Source organism: Vicugna pacos, chromosome 6, assembly GCF_048564905.1.
Source record: "Vicugna pacos chromosome 6, VicPac4, whole genome shotgun sequence".
Classification (NCBI taxonomy): domain Eukaryota; kingdom Metazoa; phylum Chordata; class Mammalia; order Artiodactyla; family Camelidae; genus Vicugna; species Vicugna pacos.
Genome location: NC_132992.1, coordinates 41,447,685 through 41,468,239, shown reverse-complemented (window position 1 = coordinate 41,468,239; position 20,555 = coordinate 41,447,685). Strand labels below are relative to the sequence as shown.

At 40.4% G+C, this 20,555-nt stretch overlaps 1 long non-coding RNA gene across 1 annotated transcript in view; it reads left to right on the top strand.

The window, feature by feature from the left end:
• Positions 1-20,555, top strand: part of LOC107033837 (uncharacterized) — a 336,084-nt gene that overhangs the window by 30,832 nt on the left and 284,697 nt on the right. The gene's annotated exons all lie outside the window — the stretch shown is intronic.

Sequence of the window (20,555 nt, the reverse complement as noted above, 5' to 3'; positions counted from 1 at the left end):
CTCCCCACCCCCTTTGCCCCTTCGTAACCATAGTTTGTTTTCTATGTCTGTGAGTCTGTCTCTATTTTGTAAATAACTTCATTTGTGTCCTTTTTGAGATTACACATATAAGTGATATCATATGGTATTTCTTTCTCTTTTTGCTTACTTCACTTAGAATGATGATCTCCAGGTCCATACATTGCTCACTACTTTAAATCAGACTCTGCCCTGTCTTTGGTCAAGACCCTTCCTACTTCTGCTCCACCCAGTCTTACTGACCTTATTTAAAATACCCTCCACTGCCAACACACACCTTCTTCTGTGGTCAGACATTTCTACTCTTTCTTCATTTGGGTTCTCTCTCCTGCTCCCTTCTGCCTCTTCCTCTCTTCTTTTCCCCTTTCTTTTGTCAACAAAGAATTTCTGAGTGCCCACCATGTGCTAGTCTCATGGTGATAGAGTTGTGAACAAGCTAAGACACAACTCCTGCCCCACAGAACTTACCATCTAGGTTAAAATTTCCCGTGTCTGTTACACTCATTTGTGTCTTTGAGTTTTGTGTTACTTTGTTTTGTCTGCCTGAAAGCTCTCCTTTTTCCTTCCAGCCATCTAAAGTGTTCATCATCTAAGGCCCAAATCACATTTTACTTCTTCAGGTACATTCTCTGAATGCTTCAAGGCACTTCTGGTCCCGAACACCTGTAGTGCACAGTCATCACTGCATAGTTAGGCTTCTAATGATTCTTTCTCCTCATATGCCAGTGGTGTTATATTCTTGACAGCAAGAAATACGTCTTATCTGGATACAGATATCCATATACCTAGATGGGCAGTATGTAGACCTCTGTTTTTCTCTCTGTGCATAGAAAACCCTTGGCAACCCGATCTGCCAGAATTCTCAAATTCATAAAAGTGAGTTGTTTTAAATCAGACTCCTGTCCTTTCCCAGGCTTATGTTTCTACCAAGAGCCAAGTGTTGTCTTTGTGTATTCTCATACTGCAAATAACGTTTTCACTGTTCACTATAGCTATGTCAGAGCACCTAGGGCCATTTTCCACTTGGTAACAAAATTCTATGGCTTCACGCTCATGGCTGCAAGCCCAAAGTAAAGAGAGAATGATGTAGGAGGCAGAATTGAGACGGATAACTGCTTGAGTTTCAGAGTAAGACAGACCTGGGTCAAATCCCTGATCAGCTAGCCGGTGATCTTGCCACTCGCACGTACTCTGGGATCCAATCACGCTAACTAGCTCTGTGCTTTTGCTCACATCACACTACCTAGCTATGTGATCTCAATCATACAAGCCCTGTGGTCTTGCTCAATCTTACTATGATTTTGAGAAAACTGAATTTCTTTGAATCTCAGTTTTCTCATTTATAAAAATGGGGGTAATTATGGTTAAGTGAGATAATGTATAGCAAGTAATTAGTCCAATATTTGGAATGTGATAAATTAAGAAAGTAAAAGAATAATCATGTTATGTTTTTAGGACTAGGCCAACTAAGCTAACTAGGCTCACTTACTAAGTATCTTTCAAACACTAGTGTCACAGAGCTGAATGTTCAAATTTGAACCTCAGCAAAAGAAAAGTTGCTGTAGACCTTGAGTCTCTTAGACTGCTGTGAATGGGAAATCCACAAGCGCCAGAAGCTTCGTGAGCTTTCATGATCCCCCAGCTTCTGGCCTGGTGTTGGGTCTCTAGAGAGGCTCAGCGTGAGATTTATTGGTTGATGGTGGAGGATGGTTAGGTGGGAAGAGTTAGAGTAGAGAGGACAGACAGACTGTTCTGGACCCTTCTAGCCACCTGCATCTAAATCCGAGTTCATTGTGGACTGGAGTGCAACTTGATCCTCCCTGCGAGGAAGCAGCACATGGCCTTCTCTAAAGATTTTATGAATGGGAGTGGGAAATGGAGGGGAGCCAAAGATAGCAGCTGGGCTATTCTCTTGGACTATGCAAGATAAAAAAAGAATCTTTTACAGAATAGGTTTTGGGTTTATCTGGCACACTGCAGTAGGAATAAATGTTCTCCAGTGACGTTCCCCACCCCCACCCCGGCCCTCTCTCTCCTTTGTAAGCCCTGGGAGGGAGCCCTGCTCCCAGCGTAGGCCCTGGAGCGCCTAAGGGTGCAAACAGTGCAGATGAAGAAAAAGAATGCCCCCCCCCGCCCTCTCTAGAGGCTTCCAGCCCAGCGTGGGCAGGATGCAAGGCAGCTGCAGAGAGTAAGGTGTGTGCAGGCGGCTTGGGGATCTGAACAAAGCCCCGGGAGTGATGAGGGTCACAGGAAACCAGACTCTACTGAGAGCCAGTCACAGGACTACTGTGTAGACCAGAGTGCCACTAGTTTGTGGAAGGAGGCTGCCTGTGGAGGCACAGAAGCACAGCCCTAACGAGCAGATTAACTAGTCATCCAATGGGGGGAGGAAGGCCTGCACAGGCTGGGTACCACTGACATGATGCAGGTTGTGGGAGAGAAAGGAAAGATTAGGAATTAGGGAAGTGAGGTTTGTTTTTTTTTTAAGCCACCAGCGCAGAGTTTGTTCTGTTATTATCCTTTGCTTTTGGAACATCGCCCCCGCCCTGGCCCCAATACATACCTTGAGAATAGACTTTTGTTACGAAGCCTGAATACTAATTTCCAGGTTCTCTTCTTTCCTTACTAATATATCCCATGGAAAGTATGTTAGTCTGTCACTTTTCTTCCCGGCTAAGTGCTGGCCCTGTACACGTGCTCAGCTGCGGTCACAGAGGAGGGCCCGCAGAGGGGAGGCTGGGCTTGGGCTGCTGCGTGCTCCGACCTCCCCCTCACGGCGTCCCACACTGACGCCTTTGAAGCAGAAAAGAAATCCACCCTTCCTTTGAGGACCTTTTTGTAATATTGCTCTCCGCTGGCTGGTTGGATTAGTTAATTTCATCAGTTTCTCTTAAAAAAATTTCCCTGTTGTCATATCGTGAAAAGAGAGGATATCTTTTCCACCCTCAAGAAATAAGAAAGTAAAGAATCTAATCCGATCTTACTTTGGAAATTTAATTTCTCTTGCAAACTTAAGCTGGTCAGATGAAGTGTTTTGAAACAAGCAGATATATATAAATGTAATATTTTTGGTGGTTCTTCTGTGGTTTTATTAAAAGAAAAAAATAAGACCCCTTGCCCGACACCCAGTAGTCCAGTGTTCTGTGTTCTTTGGGGTATGACAGTGGGCACGTTTACAGACCCTGGAAAAAAATACACATTTTGAAAACCAACTCAAAACACTATCAGCCAGGATGAGATTATGAGACCAAAGCAGTAGAGGGCAGCCTGACACAATAGAAAAAAGATTGATCGGCTAATAAAACATCAGAGACAAGGTTCTTTGAGACAACAAAGGCAAAAATTGTGCTAAGAACTGTAAATCTTGCATGCTAAATTCCTGTGCAAGAGACAGTCGTGGTTGTACCGTAATTAAACATGCTACTAAAACATAAATTGCTTACCGATAACTTCCTCTTAGTGGTCTCATTTCCCACGGAGTGAACCAGAGGCTAGTCACACATTAGCATTAATTGAAAAGATTTCTGGTGTATTCAGGACAGAATGTGTATTGGAAACAACAAAAGAAAAGTAAATCACCATTGTCATTGCCACCGAGTACCAGGTGTTTCCTAGCCATATTTATGAACATGGTGCTGGGTTTCTGCTAAAGGATGAGATTTGATGTTGACTCTAGTATCTTCTGACCTAGTGAGGCGGTAGGGAAGAAAGAAAACTATGTGTTTATAGGTATTGGAACAGTTCTCAGGGTCTCTGTAACAAAGTGTCACAAACTGAATAGCTTCAAACAATAGAAATGTATTCTCTTGGTTCAGGAGGCTGGAAGTCCAAAATCAAGGTGTTAGAAGGGCCATGCTCCATCTAAAGCTTCTGGGGGAGGACACTTCCTTCCCTCTTCCTAGGTGCTGGTGGTGGCCATTGAACCTTGGTGTTCCTCGGCTTGTGGTAGCATAAGTCCAGTCTTTGTCTCCATCCTCACATGGCATTCTTGCTGCATCTCTGTCTTTACATGGCTGTCTTCTTATAAGGACACAAGCTATATTCAGTTAGGGGCCTACCCTACTCTAGTGTGACCTCATCTTAACTAATTAATCTGCAGTGGCCCTATTTCCACCTCATTGTGAGGTTCTGGGGATTGAATTGTGTCTACCTTTTGTGCAAGGACACAATTGAACCTGTAACAAGTATATACCCTTGAGTCATTTGAACTCTCCCACATGACCTGTTAGTGTATCATGGCATCTCCCAAACAGGGCCAGTCAACTCGGGCTCCTCCAGAAATTCTAGTCCTGAAAGTCCTTGCTTAGACTAATCCTTACCAAGGAATAGAAATGGTATGAACAGTTGTTCAGTGTCTGCTAAGTGCCAGGCACTTTACAAAAGTTATCTTCCATTCAGCTGCTTCTCACCATCTCTGCTGCTGCATGCTAGTCCAAACCATCACTAGAAACGATGGATCATTTCCATGGCCTGCAGTCCTGGTCTTCTGGGTTTCAAACTTGCCTTCTGTATTGGTTGTCCATGGCTGCATGACAAATTAGTCCAAATCTAGAGGCTTAATACAACAAACAGTATCTCACTGTTTCTGGGGGTCAGGAAACCCAATACCCTGCCTAGATGCCAATCCCAAATCCAGGTTGTCCTCTGTGCCTTTGCCTACGGGGCCATAAATCAGAGATTCTCACTACCTTGTCCTCTGGTTCAACTAGTTTGCTAGAGAGGCTCACAGAACTCAGGAAAACATTTACTTACTAGATTACTGATTTATTATAAAAGAGTATAACCCAGGAACAGCCAAATGGAAGAAAAGCATAGGGCAAGGTATGGGGAAGGGGTGTGGAGCTTCCAAGCTCTCTCCCAGAGCCACTCTCTGTATCCCTCCGTGTTTACCCAGAAGTTCACTGAACCCTCTCCCTTTTGGTTTTTATGGAGGCTTCATTACGTAGGCACGATTAATTAATCATTGGCCATTGGTGATGGAATTCCATCTCTAGCCTCTCTTCCTGGAGGTTGGGATGTGGCAGGGGTTGGGGGATAATGGTGAGGGAGCTGAAAGTGCCAACCCTCTAATCAAGGTTGGTTCCTCTGGCAACCAGTATCCATCCGTAGGTTACCTTTGGGTTCTCCCAAAGTCCTCTTGTTAACATAAACTGATGTGTCATTGAAAGGGACTTATTATGAATAACAAAAAACACCTTTATCCCTTTTGTCACAAAAACCTTGGAAATTCCTGTGCCAGGAACTGGGCAAAGACCAACTATATATGTTTTATTATAAATCACAAGATCACAGGCATGGACAGGAGGAGGCAGGAATTGCTGGGAACCACTGTAGTGGCTGTCTGCCACATCGTCCTACAGATTCTTTGCTAAACAGCTGCGTGAGTGGTCCCGTTAAAATGTAAATCAATCATAACATGATCTTGCTCAAACCCTCCAATGGCTGCCCATCACCCTTAGAGTCCGAGGTCCCTACCCCGGCCTTGGCTTGGCCCCAGGTTTCACTTCCTTTAATTTTCCTTCCTCCACCATGTACTTTAGCCTCTGGTCCTCTGACAAAACATGCTGTTCCCACCTTGGGGCTTTGTCTTTGTTCCTCTGTTCAGTATACTCTTCCTCCAGACATGTGCATGGCTCGCTCACTTCCTTTAGGATTTTGCTTAAATGTCACCATATCAAAAATAACACACGCTCCCTTTTCTCTGCCCTTTTTCCTCTTGATAAGATTTAACCCTGTCTGACAGTTTATTATATATCTGTTTGTTTATCATTCGCTTCCTCCATTGTAATACAATCTCTATTAGGACTGGACTTTGTTTTGTCCCCTGCTGTTTCCTCAGTATCTAGGCACATAGTAGAGGCCCACTGATTGCTTTTTGAATGAGTGAATGAATAAATGTATCTCATTTGAACTTCAACCTCTTTCTCAAGTTATATCACATAACTGAAGACCTATCAACTACTGGAGGAAAGAGTCAGAAATCAGACCCAGGTTGGTCTTACTCTTTCCAAGATGCAAGAATGTTGATTATTTTGCTTATTTATTATTATTGTTGTTCAAATGGCATTAACTACCACTGAGCAGTCACATACTTTAAGAGTGGGTTCTAAGCCACACATGTCATTTTTATTATACTCAAGATAATCTTTCCTCAGGTAGTATTAATTTCATTTTATGCATGTGAAAACCAAAGCTAAGGAAGTTGAAATAATTTCTCAAATTCACATAGTAAGCAGAGAACAGAATCGAAGTCCAGATCAGGCTGGCTTCAAAGCCCTCTGGGCCACACTCGCAGGTTATGGTGTTGAGAACTGAGCTCTAAGACCCAAGCTGGGTGAGGGGCCACTGGTGGTGGCACAGTCTTAGGAGAAAATATGCCTGCGAGGAACCAGATTTCTGGGCTCCTGGAGATATATGAGTGGCTCGAGGCTGCCAGAAAGAGGCAGGTTCACAAGAAGCAGAAGTGCCCTGAGCCCATGATCACTTGTTAATTAGTGACAGTGCCAAATGTTGGGGACCCATTTTTCCCTGCTACTTGCTGCACTTTTAATGATGATATGATACTTGAAAGAATGGGCCCCCAAGGGTGGCCCTCAGAAGTCCCTGTCCCAGTGACCCACTGCCCATCCCTATACTGGGACCCTGCTAGAGACATATCTTATGCCACTGCTTAAGCCTTCAAGTTCATCCTTGAGGATCACAATAAATACGTCACTGCCCCTGGACTGCTGCCCACAACCTCAGCCCTGGGCCCTGGCCCACCACCTCCTGAGCCCCTCCCATTCTGGGCTCCAGTCTGGTGCCAGGAAATCTCCATCAAATGAAGAGATGTCTAGTCCTTAGAAACCTCTTCTGTGCCCTGACTTTGGGGTTCTTGATGTTCCCCCTCCTCTCCCTGCTCTCTCCTTTATCTCTGATCTTTGCTCAGCCCTTTTCTATATTTCTTCCCCCATCTTTCCTGCAGTTCCTACTGGCTTTGCTTGTGTTTTTCAGTCTGATAAAATAAAATAATATGCTTCTCTGTGCCTGCATCTTTTTTCTCTCTTGTTTTCTTTGTCTCGTATTCACTTATTCTGTCACTATTGAGCTCTTACCCCATACAGAGGACTATTTCAAGCTGATAGAAGGTCTTTCAGAGACTGATTCTTTTTTGTAGGGAGAGGTTTACTATGTAACTATATATATATGTATATATATAGTTATATAGTTATAATTTCTTTGCATATATGGAAATATATATAAATATATATATAATATATATATAAATAAAATGAATGTACCTTATTTCTCAGAGAGTTTTAGGTTTATAGGAAAATTGAACAGAAAGTGCCGAGAATTTCCATATCCAATTTGGCATCTTACCTTGGTGTGATACTTTTGTTACAATTGATGAACCAATGTTAATACACTGTTATTGACTAAAGTCTGTAGTTTGCATTTGGCTTCACTCTTCGTGTTGTACATCCCATGGGTTTTGCCAAATGCTTACTGTCATGTATGCAGCATTATACTGTAGTTCCCCCGTTATCTGTGGTTTTTGCTTTCCATGGTTTAAATTACCCATTGTCTGCTGCACTCTGAAAATATTAAATGGAAAATTCCAGAAGTAAACAATTCATGAGTTTTAAATTGTGTACCATTCTGACTGAGTAGCATGATGAAATCTCGTGCTGTCCTGCTTGATCCCCCTTGGGGCATAAATCATCCCTTGGTCCAGCATGTTCTGCTGGCCACTTAATAGCCATCTCGGTTATCAGATCGGCCGTCATGGTATTGCAGTGTTTGTATTCCCTTAATTTACTTCATAATGGCCCCAAATGCAAGAGTAGTGATGCTGGCAATTCGGATATGCCAAAGAAGCAGTAAAGTGCTTCCTTTAAGTGAAAAGGTGAAAGTTCACCTTGATAATAAGAAAAATAAGAAAAGGAAAAAAATTGCATGGTGAAGTTGCTAAGATCCATGGTGAGAATGAATCTTCTATCCGTGAAATTGTGAAGAAAGAAAAAGAAATTTTTGCTGGTTTTGCTGTTGCACCTCAAACTGCAACAGTTTTAGCCACAGTGCGTGGTAAGTGCTTAGTTAAGATGGAAAAGGCATTAAGTTTGCACAAGTATTTTGAGAGAAACCACATTCAGATAACTTTTATTACAATATATTGTCATAATTGCCCTGCTTCATTATTAGGTATTGTTGTTAATCTCTTACCTTGCCTAATTTATAAATTAAGCTTAATCACAGTATGTATAGGAAAAAACACTATAGGTAAGGTTATGTACTCTCCTTGGTTTCAGGAATCCATTGGGGGTCTTGGACCATATTCCACTCAGATAAGGGGAGGGCTACTGTACTACCATACAGAATAGTTTCACTACCCTAAATATCCCTGGAAATCTACCTATTTACCCTTCCCCTCCTTCACTCCCAACCCCAGGCAACCACTGATCTTTTTACTATCCCTAAATATTGCCTTTTCCAGGTTGTCATAGATTGACTCATACAGTGTGTAGCCTTTTCAGGCTGACTTCTTTCCCTTAGCAACACGCATTTAAGGTTCCTCTATGTCTTTTTATGGAGAGGTGACTCGTTTCTTTTTATAGCTGATTAATATCCCATTGATAGATGTACCACAGTTTGTTTATCCATTTACCTATTGAAGGACATCTTGGTTGCTTCCAGTTTTAGGGAGTTATGAATAAAGCTGATAAACATTTCTGTAGATGTAAGTTTTCAAGTCATTTGGGAAAAAAACCTAGGATCACGATTGTTGGGTCATATGGTAAGACTATGTTTGCTTTGTAAGAAGCTGCCAAGCTGTCTTCCAAAATAGCTGTACCATTTTGCATTTGCACCAGCAATAAATGAGAGTTCTTGTTGCTCCACATCCTTGCCAGCATTTGATGTTGTCTGTATTTTGGATTTTTGCCTTTCTAATAGGTCTGTAGTGGTATTTTGTTTTAATTTACAATTCCCCAGTAAAATATGTTGAGCATTTTTTCATATGTTTATCTGCCATTTGTATATCTTCTTTAGTGTGGTGTCTGTTCAGATCTTTTGCTCTTGTTTAAATTGAGTTATTCATTTTCTTACTGCTCAGTTTTAAGTGTTCTTTGTATATTTTGGATATAAGTCCTTTCTCAATATGTGTCTTGCAAATATTTCTCCTTCCCAGTCTATGGCTTCTTTTTTCATTCTTTGAAAGTGAATTCTATTAAAATAATACAACTGAGATATACAATATGATAGAAAAAGTTTGCTGATTTGTTAATTTGCTTCAGAAAGATGTATGGAGATGTAAAAATTAAGTTCACTGTAGACAAATATTTGACATATCACTATTATGAAAATAGTAAAACTAAATACAATCAATAAGGTCTGTCCTATAACTTTGTGATGGGTGTAGCATTATGCTGTGAATATAATAATTGGATATAACTTCTTGATCACAAAGGAAAGGACCAATGGAACTGATCTTCTGTGTTTAAAAATATAATTAAAATTTGAAGACATATAAAATGACATTTTCTGGAGAAAGTGTTTGCAATTGATAAGATGACAGAGAGTTAATATCCTGAATGTATACAAAGTTCTTAAAAGGCAGTAATTAAAAATTAAGTCACAGCCAAGGGTGAAGACAACTCATCAAAGATCTACAAAAGACAAGTAAACATTTAAAAAGGTTCAACTTTGCCAGTAACTTAAAAGCAATCAAATTTAATGCATGTAATAGTATTTCACATATCAAATTGGGAAAGATTTCAGAATGAGGATATTCTATACTGATGTGGTATGCATGAAGCAATTCCTTCATATACTGGTGAAGTGACAAGTGTCCTTTTGGGAAAGCAGATAGGAAGTATGTATTAAGAGCCTTACATTAAACAAAACAAAACAAAAGAAAAAACAAAACTTTGACCCAGTATTCCTACTTCTGGGGATCTGTCCTAAAGAAATGATCTAAAATGTTGTGGGGTGGGGTATAGCTCAGTGGTAGAGTGCATATTTAGTGTGCATGAGGTCCTGGATTCAATCCCCAGTACCTCCATCCCCCCGCCCCCCCCCAAAAAAAGAAAAAGTAAACAAAGGTTTATTCATGACAATAAATTACATCTTTTTTCATGGAGGGCGAAGTCAATTGTCACTATAGGCTGTGTGGGTCATTCTTTGGGCCTAGGGGTTACCTAACATAAATTCTGAAAAACATCTTCACAAAGCATTCCAAAAAACACACTTTTCCATTCATTCCCCATCAGTGAGTCAATGAATAATTTCCCTCCAAATCATAGCAATTGACATCTCACATCAAGGTCAGGACAAGGCAACCTTGTGTGGGTCATTTTGAAATACCTAAAAGCCAAGGCCACGGCAGAGCACGTTTGCCTATGACAGCTTACTTGTCCCTCATCTCGTGATGCCCCCCACTGGCCAACACCCAGGCTGTTTTCAATTCAAATGTTACTTCCTCATCGCAGTCTAGTTTCTGCTGACTACTCCCCAAGAGGAAGTCACTAGCCTCTCAGTGTTTGCATAGCACTGGGTAGAGCTTTCTCTCCGCAGTATCGCACTTTTTTCCCTGGTTATTTGCCCGTGCTCTCACCTTCTCTTGCTAGGCACATCTGTCCTCGTCTGTGACCTACCGTGAAGTCCCTGGAGAGGCAGATGGGCTCTTCCTGTGGCTGTTCTGGAAAGCTCTTTTCCAAAAGTGCAAAGCATCAGTGGAGTCCATTTTAAGGAGATTCGCTGAAGGCTCCTGGATGCTGAGATAACAGTGACATGCAGAGGATAGTTTACCTAAATCCTTACGAGGCCACAACTCAGTTTCCTACAGCTTACTGCCTGCTCCAAGTCCCTTCTGAGGTGAGGGTCAACTTAACCTCCCCTCATTCGTGTCCATCCGAGACACCCCTCCCGCGTTGCTCCTCCTTGTAGTCTGGGCCCGATGTGCCGTTAGACCCGGGGCAGTGATACCCAGCACGGCTTTATGGGCAGATGAGCCACCTGTGCAGTAGCACAAGGTCCCATCTCACACTTGATTTAATACTCTGCTGCCACCATCTTGAAATTCTTAATAATTGTTGAACAAGGGGCCCCACGTTTTCATTTTGGCCTGAATCTCACAAATTATGCAGCCACTTCCAGGTGTATGTTTCCTCACCTGATCTAAGGCTACTTCTTAAAGTCCTTGTTTTTTGCTGTTGCTTTGATGTCTTCTCAAGCCCATCAACAATATAAGTGGCCAATTCCATTGAGAGGAAACCCCACTCCCATCTACAGGGCCAAGCCTCATCCTGCGGTCCCCGCTAGGTAATCTTACAAAATATTGGTATTAGATATTTCCCCGCTAGGTAATCTTACAAAATATTGGTATTAGATATTTCCCCAAATCTGAGTATTTTAAGAGTTCAAGTGTTCCTAGAGTCTTCTAGCCTAGAGTCATCTTGTTCAGATGCTAATGCTATTTGTGTCAGCTTTTACTAATTTATCTTCAAGTTTAGATACGCACCAAAATTAAACAGGCCCTTAGGAAATATAGAAGCTCTTGCTTATATACTAGAATGATTCAGAATTTCTATTCACTTCAATCCTGACTATGTTTAGGGCAGGGCTGGGAGGTGCTTCACAGTTATTCTGAGCTCAGTGATTTTCAAGCTGGGCCTGTTGAGGTCCTGAGAATTCCATGGGGGAATATTTTGGGGGGATCACTGCAAGGGACAAGCTGGAGGCCATGTAGCTAGGGTTTGAGGGTCTCCCATCTTGGCTTCACATGGAGTCATTCTGACTCTTTCTCTTGTACATTTTGTCCTCACATAAGTGTTTGGCTGCTATAAAGAAATCTTGGAAACTATTGATGGAGTTCATTTCATTCTACTGTTGTCTGATAGTAGAAGCCACTGGAATTTAGAGAGATCTAGTGAATTACCCCAGGTAACCCAGAGCTAGATCTCAAATGTGACCTCTTGATTCTCATTAATACTTTGGCATTTAATAACTATTTTTGTGTCCAGACTGTTTAAATAATTTCACTAGAACATGGTATTACAGAAGTCAAAGGAATGAGTTTGCTTGGTTTATATTTCTAAGAAAACCTAAATTCATTTTGTGGAGGTACCACCTCTAACACCATCTGGGCATCTCATAAATCTACACAGTTGTTTGCAAGAAGGCTGGGCAGGAGAGGGTGGAAAGTAGAAACCAAAGGAATATCACTGCTAGGAAGACAAGTGCACATTCCTGAGTAGCAGCCATGGAAGAAGAAACACGAGTGCCCAGTAAATTCATGAAGTGTTCAACTTCGCTGGTAGTCAGAGGTGTGTAAATATAACAATCTCTTGTGTAACAGATTGATAAAGTTTTAAACTATTGAGCATATTTAGCTGGGAGGGGCAAAATAAACACTCATACTGTCTTGGTGAGAGCGTAAATTGATAACACCTTTTTGGAAGTACCTTATTTTGGAGTATTTCCAGATTTTAAATAGATTCACCCTTTTATTTAGCAATCTAGGAATTTATTCTATAGCAAAATTCAAATAATAGCGCAAATGTATTTGTACAAAGATATTGACTGTAATGCTACTAGTTTGAGATAGTGAGGGCAGAGGCACCCTTTCACCTGGCTTCATGTTTCCGTGTGGAGGGAACTTCACTGGATTAATATTCCCAGACTTTTGCTTACCTCAGCCCTGGGAAGGAGTGAAGTTCCTATTTGTGTGTTTGGGACAAAGCACTGAGCATCTGCTGTTTGGCCCCTTCCTCCCTCTCCCCTTGCTTGGATCCTCCTACCTTCAGTAAGGTTGTGCTGCCGTCTGCTCTTGGTCATGGGATGAGGGCTGGTCCTGTGGGGCCACCTGCGGTTTTGAGGCTCAAGTTAAATTCTGGTGGTGGTGGGTATCTTATTAGTAAATTCATTTGATTCTCACACCTAAGCTATGTTCTCCAGAATTTGCTTAATCAGTAATGCAACTGTATTTTATTTCTATATCTGAATCCTATGTCTTTATCTTTCCATTATTCTGAAATCTAATAGGAAAATGGAGAGTTCTATCGATGGTCCCTTCAAACACCAGTAACAGAAAAAAATTCCAAACAACCATGAAGTCCATTAAATAAATTGCACTCCCATTGAATAGAACACTGGGTTGCCATTACAAAGAATGAGGTAATTGTATATACAGGTATAGAAAAATGTCCGAAACATTATGCCAAGGGGAAGAAAAGGGCAACTTTTGTAAGAGTTTACGTAGCAAGAGCTCATGTTTGTTTAAAAAAGTTTGCATATGCCCTAGCAGAATGTTCGGGAAAATGCACACTGATCTGTTAACAGTGGTCAGTGGTGACTTTCAAAGACTGGTGTGGTGGGGAGCCCTTACATCTACAATATATTCTGTTTTGCTTGAGGTTTTTGTTTTGTTTTACAATGAGTAAGAGTTACTTTTGTAAAAATAATAAGATCAGTTTTATTTTTCTAAAAGAAAAAGTTGTGATAGTTCTGTTACTGGTGAGATTAGATAATTTAGTTATCAGAGACTGCACTTAATTCAGCACATTTTCCCCCTTCTGGTTCACAAAGATGAATGAGGGCCTCGAAGGTTATCAGAATGCATTGCCCTTAGGCTAGAAAATAATACTTGGCCATATTTACCCTGGGTATCATTTTTGAGTTGGTATATAGTTTCTCAATTTAATTCTCTGAACTCACAGGAGTCTTTTCTGTTTGACTTTCTGTCTTCTGATAGTAGAAGTGATATAAGTACTACATCATTTTATATAAGGAACTTGAGCATTTGTGGATTTTGGTATCCGCCAGGGTCCTGGAACCAGTACCCTGCAGATACAGAGGGATGACTGTATACTGATTGTATAAAATTTGGAAAATATAGAAAAAACACCAAGAGGTAGAGAGGTGAATGGCTTAGGATCTCATCATCTAGAGGCAAATATTCTCAACATGTTGTGGATTCATTTCCAGGTTTTTCTCTGCATATTTATACATAGCTGATACTGTGTCCTAAATTCAGATTTATAACCTGCTATTTGTTCACTTGATGTTATAAGCTTTTCCATCATGTCAAAAAACTTCATAAGCATTGTTTTGAAAACCTTATTTTATTACACGAATGTATTGCATTTAGAATGCTTTTGAAATACAGCCTGAAAGGAGGTGTTTTGAGGTTTGATCAGGGTGATAAGCTGATATCTCTGTGGTTCATCAGGACTTTCTATAATAGATTCACGATGGCTGCCGCAGTTCCAAACCACAGTAGGTTCATGTCTCTACATACTGGAACCCTGAGCAGGAAACAAGGGGGCAAGTAGAAAACGATTTTTTTTTATGTGCTTTTTTTGGGTGGGGAAGGGGAGGAGAAGAATGCCAAAGTATCAAGAGCCTTAAAAATATTTATACCCTTTGATTTACTAAATCTACTTTGGAAATCACTCCAAGGACGCTTTCTTTTAGTTCTCCTTGACCAGAACTTGGTCGCATGCTGGTTCTTGGACTAATCATTGCCATGCTTTACCTCTGGGATTTTGCCACTGCCACCTAAACAAATGATCAAGGACCTAAGAAGAGGAATTTGGCTATTGAGTAGGTAACTAAAAGAGTTATTTCCCCCTTATGTATTGGAAATAGTCTTGCATGTAAGTATTTGCACTTAAGTCTTTTTGCATGTTACATCATTTTCTGTGGAGAGATTCACATAAGTAGAATAACTAGATGAAAGTGTACATATATATATACATATATATATATTTTACTGAAATATAATTGATTTACAGTGAATGATGTATTAGTTTCTGGTGTACAGTAAAGTGATTCATATGTATGAATATATGTATTCAATATGTATATATTGAATATAGTTCCCTGTGTGATACAGTAGGACCTTATTGTTTATCGATTTCATTTAAGTAGTTTGTATCTACTAATCCCAAACTCCTAACTTATCCCTCCCCTCCTTTCCCTTTTGGTAACCATAGGTTTGTTATCTAGGTCTGTGAGTCTGTTTCTGTTTTGTAAATAAGTTTATTTGTATCATTTTTTTAAGGTTCCACATATACGTGATGTCATGATATTTGTCTTTCTCTATCTGACTTACTTCACTTAGAATGATGATCTCTAGGTCCATCCCTGTTGCTGCAAATGGCATTATTTTATTCTTTTTTATGGCTGAGTAACATTCCATTGTGTATATGTATATATGTATACATATATATATCTCACATCTTTATCACCTCATTGGTTAATAAACAGTTAGGCTGTTTCCATGTCTTGGCTATTGTAAATAGTGCTGCTGTGAACATTGGGGTGCATGTATCTTTTTGAATATTGCCCTGGATATATGCCCAGGAGTGGGATTGCTAGATCATATGGCAGTTCTATTTTTAGTTTTAAAGGACCCTCCATACTGTTCTCCATAGTGGCTGTACCAGTTTACATTCCCACCAACAGTGTAGGAGGGTATGCTTTTCTCCACTTCCTCTCCAGCATTTATTATTTGTAAACTTTTTGATGATGGCCATTCTGACTGGTGTAAAGTGAAACCTCACTGTAGTTTTGATTTGCATTTCTCTAATAATTAGCAATGTTGAACATCTTCTCATGTGCTGTTGGCCGTCTGTATGTCTTCTTTAGAGAAATGTCTATTTAGGTCTTCTGCCCATTTTTTGATTGAGTTGTTTGGGTTATTTTGATATTGAGCTGTATGACCTAATTGTATATTTTGGAAACCAAGCCCTTGTTGGTTGACTCACTTGCAAATATTTTCTCCCATTCTGTAGGCTGTCTGTTTCATGGGTACAAATATTTTATGGCACTGGGTAGTAATTTTTTTTTAACATTTTTTATTGATTTATAATCATTTTACAATGTTGTGTCAAATTCCAGTGTTCAGCACAATTTTTCAGTCATTCATGGACATATACACACTCATTGTCACATTTTTTTCTCTGTGATTTATCATAACATTTTGTGTATATTTCCCTGTGCTATACAGTGTAATCTTGTTTATCTATTCTACAATTTTGAAATCCCAGTCTATCCCTTCCCACCCTCTACCCCCACCCCCGGTAACCACAAGTCTGTATTCTCTGTCCATGAGTCTATTTCTGTCCTGTATTTATGCTTTGTTTTTGTTTGTTTGTTTGTTTTTGTTTTTTAGATTCCACATATGAGCGATCTCATATGGTATTTTTCTTTCTCTTTCTGGCTTACTTCACTTAGAATGACATTCTCCAGGAGCATCCATGTTGCTGCAAATGGCATTATGTTGTCAGTTTTTATGGCTGAGTAGTATTCCATTGTATAAATATACCACATCTTCTTTATCCAGTCACCTGTTGATGGACATTTAGGCTGTTTCCATGTTTTGGCTATTGTAAATAGTGCTGCTATGAACATTGGAGTGCAGGTGACACTGGGTAGTAATTACTGACAGTAACTTTAATTTTATTTTTACTGAATTCTAGATTTACATTTGAAACAAGACAGTTAAATAGTAGATTCCTTCTGCAAACAAGACAGAAAGCAAACTCCACAAAAAAGCTAAAACCCACACATTCTCAAAGTTTTCTTTCAGTAGTTACAGAATGGACTGAAACTGGACGACATCATAATTGCTCCTTCTATCACCCAGGAGAACAAAGTCTGCGGTGGACTTTGTCACTCAGGGAGGAGTGTGGAGCTGACTGGGATGATCTGTCTCCTAGTTCTCCTTATGTCTCCTTTAGAGCATTTTATCTTTTACCACTTTCACGTAGATGTAGAAGAGAAAGTGGACCTCAGTTAATTTTGCTTTTTTTTTTTTAATTATCCATTAAGCAGAAGATAGAAGAGTGTAAGAAGTTAAAATTTAGTCAAAAGAAGAACTTTTACAATATCTCTGGTCTTGTTACACTTTCACTTTCTGCCCCAGATGACTTGGTCAACTGCTAATCAGATTTTTTTTCCCTGTAAAAGTATTAGTCACACTGGATTCTTCTTAGAGAAAGTTAGAAATATGCTTAAATACCCAGGAAAAACTGTTGTGAATGTTAAATAAAATTTGGATGCTAGATAAGAGTGGAAGGGTTTGTTGGCAGGACTCTCTAATGGGTCATGGCTTTGCAAGCGGGTGTGCTGATGAAGTTCGCTTCAGTTTTCCACGTGGGCCTTTTTTCACTACCTTGCAAAATCACAGTTCCAATGGCACTTCAACAAAGACCTCTTCCTGAATTTATGGAATTGTTAGGACCCAGTGATGAATTTGAAGTTCTGCTCCCTCAGGAATTGGTTGAGATTCCTCACATGTTTAAGTTTTATCTTAATCTTGTATAAACAATAATCTTTAGAAATTCTTTCCTCAGTAGACTGCTCTATTTTTCCATAAAATACACTTGCAAATAAGTCTGCGGATTTTTCAACACGATGCCTGCAGCAACATCCATGATAAATCCTTTCGTGGCCTCAGCTTTTTGTAACCTTCTCCATCCCTCACAATGACACACTTTTTCTCATTCATCTTTTATTACAATTCAATATTGTGCTTGAATATCATTAGCTTGTATGCAGCAATTCCTTCTCTCTCTTTTTTTCTTTAAAGGACAAACTACTGTTGTTGTGCACATTTCATCTGGAAATTAACTTTGGTGTTACAGGTTCTAATATATTTACACAACAGGTACAGAAAGGTATTGGAAAAAAGAAGAAATATTTTTAACATTGTAAACCTCTAGCAAAAATATGTGTGTAATAGAATCTGGTACTGTGGTATTACACACATTACAACTGTCACTGTGACTTAGAGCCTTAGTTTAGCTGAAAGAAAATCTATAACCCCAGAAATGCAACAATGTCTGAGTCACAGTTCAGGGTAATAAATGGTTTTCACAGAATACTGTAATCCATATTTCCAAAGCTGATGCAACAAAGGAATTTCTCCTAGAAATCTTTCAATTTCATGGGTGGAGGTGCCAATGCAGAGAGAAACAGAGAAAGAAAAAAAGTTTTTAGAAAAAAATGATACACTTGAGTGACATGATGGACTGCTAGATGTTCAGGAACGTTTAGTCATCTGGCTAGCAAATTTGGTTGCTGAGTACCCGCCTCCGATAAAAGGCCACAGAGTAAACTTCATTTGAATGCCTTTGAGAGTGGACTGTTTTCTTCTTTAAAGGGCTTGTGCCTTTTAAGACTAATTATTTTATGACCAGAACAAGAAACTAGGGAGAGGAATCCGAGACTTGAATCATGAAGGGCTTTCCTCAAATGGGGGAAATGAAGGAATAATTAGGCCTTAAAGTTATTTGCCTTTGTGTTGGCCCAGGCAGGGATGATAGTCAGAGGAACATTGTGCCTGTGATTGCCGGTTGTGTTGGGGGTGGGAGCAGACAGAAGGTCTTGGGTGGCAAACAAGACGGCAAACTGGGTCTTATGGGAACATTGAAAAGAAGGTGGTTGGTTTAGTTTGGATGGCTTTGTTCTTGTGTTTGTTTCTGGCCAACAGCAAGTTTTGTTTTTTTTTTGTTTGTTTGTTTGTTTTTAGAGGGGAGGTAATTAGGTTTATTTAGTTATTATTTTTAGTGTAAGTACCAGGTACTGAACCCGGGACCTTGTGCATGCTAAGCACACACTAACAGCAATAGTCATTTTTGAAAAGAAAGCAGGAACTAAAACACTTTTTTGTGCATTTGAGGGAGCATGGGTAGATATCTGCTTGAGCCTTGGAATTTGATATCACAAAATAGGCCTGGCACTTTACCACTTTCATGTCACACTATTCTGGTCCCCTCTGTATCTGTTAAACTCCTATGCATTCCTCAAGGCCCATTCAACTGTCCCTTTAAAAATACTTTCTTCTCACCTTTCAGCTCCCCAAGCAGCTTGTTTGTATTCCTTCCCCATCACTTATGACATTCTAAAGTTAGCTGCTTACATGGGCAGCAGATCAATTTGTTGAAGATCAATTCCCCAAAGTCATTTAGCCAAATTAAATTCACCGAAAGTCAATTGAGGAAACCAGTTTGCTTAAAGCGAATTTTTCTGTAAGTCTGTGATTTATTCATCATAAGCTCCTTGAAGGCAGAAACTTTGTCTGATTGACGCCTGGTGCTCCTGCATATTACTTGGGCTTATTATTGAAGGGCTTAGTAAACGCTTAGTGCTTATTGAATATAATTATAATAATATGAAATACCTTCATTTTTTTTCTTTCCATTTGCTCACATTTTCTATCTGGGTTATAATGTGCAGACCACACCTAGACAGAGTATATAGATCTTATGAAGTGTTTTTCTGCCATGCCTGTCTTGCAGGCATAGAGTCTGCATAGATTTATGTGAGAATTTCAGCCCTTTATTGGATTTAGTGCCTCTTAATTCCCAAGTAGCTTTTGTTCTGCTTATTTTACTGTAACTACTTAAAAGAATTCATTTTTGATTACAGTTGTTGTCCTATCCCTTTCATTTAGTTTCATTGTTGCTTCATTACATAGTTGATTCATCACCATTAGCTATGACAAGTGCATTGGACAGCTTTTCTGTTCTGAGACCTCACATCTCAGACATCAACAGTACACAAAGTCCAGGGAAATTAAGGCAAACAGCTGGGACCTGTATGGATGAAGGTAGTGATGTGAATGTGGTACTTCTGTTGGATGCCCACCATTAGTGCTGCTCCCCGTTCTTGACGAACATCTCCATTTCCCTAAGGCACTGAGTGGCCATATGCCCCAGAGATAGTGGAGCCCTTCTCTAGCTCCAGGGAGAGATGAGTGAAAAGTCCAAGTCAGTCTTAGTAAGTATTCCCATTAGCCAGTGAGTGGCTCAGGAGCAGACATACCCAACGCTGGCCAATGACAGGCAAGGGGATGTCTCCTGGGGGGCTGCAAAAGTTCTCACTCCTAATAGAGGTGACAACTGGGAGAAGGGTTCCTTCCTGCTCTGGTTGCTGCTCTGTGAGGATTCAGTGCTTCTGACCACAAGGAAGGACATCCTAAGAAGCAGCGAGAAGTGGAGCCCAGACAGGCCCCTGACCTTGAGCTACCAGTGTACCAGTGCTGTAGCTGCCTCACCTCGGACTTCTGTGCTTAAGCCTTGGGACCTGGGTTTTCTACTGAAAACATCCTAACTAAAACAGTACGTGTTGTGGTTTACAAAAGTGTTGAGTTCCCTGAAAAGGAGCATTTGGTAGATGTCCTTTGAGTCCTTTAATCTCAGCCTGGCATGAAGCCTATATGACATTAGGGTCAGCCAGTTCTGTGATCTGACTTTGGTGCCGCCATTTACTAGCTGTGTGCCTTTGACCTTGGGCAAGTGACTCTACTTCTCTGAGCCTCATTTTCATTCTCTGTGTCCCACATTGCTGGAAATCTGAGCGTCTTCCTAGCCCTCTCTCTCCATCTCTGACCCTCATATCATAGAGGCTGAGGATTTTGGAGAGTTTTGTTTCACATGTTGTTCTTGCGTCATCCTGGCTTCTGGAATTTATTTGAATCATCTGCTTAGCTGTGTCTGGAGGAATAGCCACCGCTGATCAGTGTACAGGGAACCTTGGAGAAAGAGCAA